The sequence below is a fragment of the Atractosteus spatula genome, unplaced genomic scaffold (genome assembly GCF_055471065.1).
Source record: "Atractosteus spatula isolate fAtrSpa1 unplaced genomic scaffold, fAtrSpa1.hap1 Scaffold_114, whole genome shotgun sequence".
In the NCBI taxonomy this organism is placed as follows: Eukaryota; Metazoa; Chordata; class Actinopteri; order Semionotiformes; family Lepisosteidae; genus Atractosteus; species Atractosteus spatula.
In genome coordinates this window covers 87,501-92,500 of record NW_028296669.1, presented here as the reverse complement: position 1 = coordinate 92,500, position 5,000 = coordinate 87,501, and positions in this window count along the sequence as shown.

Sequence of the window (5,000 nt, the reverse complement as noted above, 5' to 3'; positions counted from 1 at the left end):
TGAAAGCAGAGACCCAGAGCTTTCATTTAATGTCCATTAACCCCGGTTTTAAACGCAGCATCATGTCTGCCATCATAAGAATATGAGTCCTATATATTAGAATATTGACCAAAAGGATGACATATTTCCGTTAATTTCTCCAAAACGGTGTATACTACAAGCTTAAAACCCAATGCATATGAAAGCAGAGACACAGAGCTTTCATTTAATGTCCATTAACCCCGGTTTTAAACGCAACATCATGTCTGCCATCATAAGAATGAGTCCAATATTTTCGAATTTTGACGAAACGGATGGCATATTTTCATTAATATTTCCAAAACGGTGCATACTACAAGCTTAAAACCAAATGCATGTGAAAGCAGAGACCCAGAGCTTTCATTTAATGTCCATTAACCCCGGGTTTAAAAGCAGCATCATGTCTGCCATCATAAGAAAATGAGTCCAATATTTTGGAAAATTTACCTAACGGATGACATATTTCCGTTAATTTCTCCAAAACGGTGCATACTACAAGCTTAAAACCAAATGCATGTGAAAGCAGAGACCCAGAGCTTTCATTTAATGTCCATTAACCCCGGGTTTAAAAGCAGCATCATGTCTGCCATCATAAGAATATGAGTCCAATATTTTAGAATATTGACCAAACGTATGACATATTTTCGTTAATTTCTCCAAAACGGTGCAATCTACAAGCTTAAAACCAAATGCATGTGAAAGCAGAGACCCAGAGCTTTCATTTAATGTCCATTAACCCCGGTTTTAAACGCAGCATCATGTCACCATCATAAGAATATGAGTCCAATATTTTAGAATATTGACCAAACGGATGACATATTTTCGTTAATTTCTCCAAAACGGTGTATACTACAAGCTTAAAACCAAATGCATGTGAAAGCAGAGACCCAGAGCTTTCATTTAATGTCCTTTAACCCCGGTTTTAAACGCAGCATCATGTCTGCCATCAAATAAAAATGTGTTTAATATTTTGGAAAATTGACCAAACGAATGACATATTTTCGTTAATTTCTCGAAAACGGTGCAAACTACAAGCTTAAAACCAAATGCATATGAAAGCAGAGACCCAGAGCTTTCATTTAATGTCCATTAACCCCGGATTTAAAAGCAGCATCATGTCTGCCATCATAAGAATATGAGTCTAATATTTTAGAATATTGACCAAACGGATGACATATTTCCGTTAATTTCTCCAAAACGGTGCATACTACAAGCTTAAAACCCAATGCATATGAAAACAGAGACCCAGAGCTTTCATTTAATGTCCTTTAACCCCGGTTTTAAACGCAGCATCATGTCTGCCATCAAATAAAAATGTGTTTAATATTTTGGAAAATTGACCAAACGAATGACATATTTTCGTTAATTTCTCCAAAATGGTGCAAACTACAAGCTTAAAACCAAATGCATATGAAAGCAGAGACCCAGAGCTTTCATTTAAAGCCCATTAACCCCGGTTTTAAACGCAGCATCATGTCTGCCATCATAAGAATATGAGTCCAATATTTTAGAATATTGATCAAACGAATGACATATTTTCGTTAATTTCTCCAAAACGGTGCAATCTACAAGCTTAAAACCGAATGCATGAGAAAGCAGAGACCCAGAGCTTTCATTTAAAGCCCATTAACCCCGGATTTAAAAGCAGCATCATGTCTGCCATCATAAGAATATGAGTCCAATATTTTAGAATATTGATCAAACGAATGACATATTTTCGTTAATTTCTCCAAAACGGTGCAAACTACAAGCTTAAAACCAAATGCATGAGAAAGCAGAGATCCAGAGCTTTCATTTAATGTCCATTAACCCCGGTTTTAAACGCAGCATCATGTCACCATCATAAGAATATGAGTCCAATATTTTAGAATATTGACCAAACGGATGACATATTTCCGTTAATTTCTCCAAAACGGTACATACTACAAGCTTAAAACCCAATGCATATGAAAGCAGAGACACAGAGCTTTCATTTAATGTCCTTTAACCGCGGTTTTAAACGCAGCATCATGTCTGCCATCAAATGAAAATGTGTTTAAAATTTTGGAAAATTGACCAAACGAATGACATATTTTCGTTAATTTCTCCAAAACGGTGCAAAGTACAAGCTTAAAACCAAATGCATATGAAAGCAGAGACCCAGAGCTTTCATTTAAAGCCCATTAACCCCGGTTTTAAACGCAGCATCATGTCTGCCATCATAAGAATATGAGTCCAATATTATAGAATATTGATCAAACGTATGACATATTTTCGTTAATTTCTCCAAAACGGTGCAAACTACAAGCTTAAAACCAAATGCATATGAAAGCAGAGACCCAGAGCTTTCATTTAATGTCCATTAACCCAGGATTTAAAAGCAGCATCATGTCTGCCATCATAAGAATATGAGTCTAATATTTTAGAATATTGACCAAACGGATGACATATTTCCGTTAATTTCTCCAAAACGGTACATTCTACAAGCTTAAAACCAAATGCATGAGAAAGCAGAGACCCAGAGCTTTCATTTAATGTCCATTAACCCCGGTTTTAAACGCAGCATCATGTCACCATCATAAGAATATGAGTCCAATATTTTAGAATGTTGACCAAACGGATGACATAATTCCGTTAATTTCACCAAAACGGTACATACTACAAGCTTAAAACCCAATGCATATGAAAGCAGAGACACAGAGCTTTCATTTAATGTCCTTTAACCCCGGTTTTAAACGCAGCATCATGTCTGCCATCAAATAAAAATGTGTTTAATATTTTGGAAAATTGACCAAACGAATGACATATTTTCGTTAATTTCTCCAAAACGGTGCAAACTACAAGCTTAAAACCAAATGCATATGAAAGCAGAGACCCAGAGCTTTCATTTAAAGCCCATTAACCCCGGATTTAAAAGCAGCATCATGTCTGCCATCATAAGAATATGAGTCCAATATTTTAGAATATTGACCAAACGGATGACATATTTCCGTTAATTTCTCCAAAACGGTGCAATCTACAAGCTTAAAACCAAATGCATGTGAAAGCAGAGACCCAGAGCTTTCTTTTAATGTCCATTAACCCCGGTTTTAAACGCAGCATCATGTCACCATCATAAGAATATGAGTCCAATATTTTAGAATGTTGACCAAACGGATGACATATTTCCGTTAATTTCTCCAAAACGGTACATACTACAAGCTTAAAACCCATTGCATATGAAAGCAGAGACACAGAGCTTTCATTTAATGTCCTTTAACCCCGGTTTTAAACGCAGCATCATGTCTGCCATCAAATAAAAATGTGTTTAATATTTTGGAAAATTGACCAAACGAATGACATATTTTCGTTAATTTCTCCAAAATGGTGCAAACTACAAGCTTAAAACCAAATGCATATGAAAGCAGAGACCCAGAGCTTTCATTTAAAGCCCATTAACCCCGGTTTTAAACGCAGCATCATGTCTGCCATCATAAGAATATGAGTCCAATATTTTAGAATATTGATCAAACGAATGACATATTTTCGTTAATTTCTCCAAAACGGTGCAAACTACAAGCTTAAAACCAAATGCATGAGAAAGCAGAGATCCAGAGCTTTCATTTAATGTCCATTAACCCCGGTTTTAAACGCAGCATCATGTCACCATCATAAGAATATGAGTCCAATATTTTAGAATATTGACCAAACGGATGACATATTTCCGTTAATTTCTCCAAAACGGTACATACTACAAGCTTAAAACCCAATGCATATGAAAGCAGAGACACAGAGCTTTCATTTAATGTCCTTTAACCGCGGTTTTAAACGCAGCATCATGTCTGCCATCAAATGAAAATGTGTTTAAAATTTTGGAAAATTGACCAAACGAATGACATATTTTCGTTAATTTCTCCAAAACGGTGCAAAGTACAAGCTTAAAACCAAATGCATATGAAAGCAGAGACCCAGAGCTTCATTTAAAGCCCATTAACCCCGGTTTTAAACGCAGCATCATGTCTGCCATCATAAGAATATGAGTCCAATATTATAGAATATTGATCAAACGAATGACATATTTTCGTTAATTTCTCGAAAACGGTGCAAACTACAAGCTTAAAACCAAATGCATGTGAAAGCAGAGACCCAGAGCTTTCATTTAATGTCCATTAACCCCGGTTTTAAACGCAGCATCATGTCTGCCATCATAAGAATATGAGTCCAATATTTTAGAATATTGATCAAACGGATGACATATTTCCGTTAATTTCTCCAAAACGGTACAATCTACAAGCTTAAAACCAACTGCATGAGAAAGCAGAGATCCTGACCTTTCATTTAATGTCCATTAACCCCGGTTTTAAAAGCAGCATCATGTCACCATCATAAGAATATGAGTCCAATATTTTAGAATGTTGACCAAACGGATGACATAATTCCGTTAATTTCTCCAAAACGGTACATACTACAAGCTTAAAACCCAATGCATATGAAAGCAGAGACCCAGAGCTTTCATTTAATGTCCTTTAACCTCGGTTTTAAACGCAGCATCATGTCTGCCATCAAATAAAAATGTGTTTAATATTTTGGAAAATTGACCAAACGAATGACATATTTTCGTTAATTTCTCGAAAACGGTGCAAACTACAAGCTTAAAACCAAATGCATATGAAAGCAGAGACCCAGAGCTTTCATTTAAAGCCCATTAACCCCGGTTTTAAACGCAGCATCATGTCTGCCATCATAAGAATATTAGTCCAATATTTTAGAATATTGATCAAACGAATGACATATTTTCGTTAATTTCTCCAAAACGGTGCAAACTACAAGCTTAAAACCAAATGCATGAGAAAGCAGAGATCCAGACCTTTCATTTAATGTCCATTAACCCCGGTTTTAAACGCAGCATCATGTCTCTCATCATAAGAATATGAGTCCAATATTTTAGAATATTGACCAAACGGATGACATATTTCCGTTAATTTCTCCAAAACGGTGCATACTACAAGCTTAAAACCCAATGC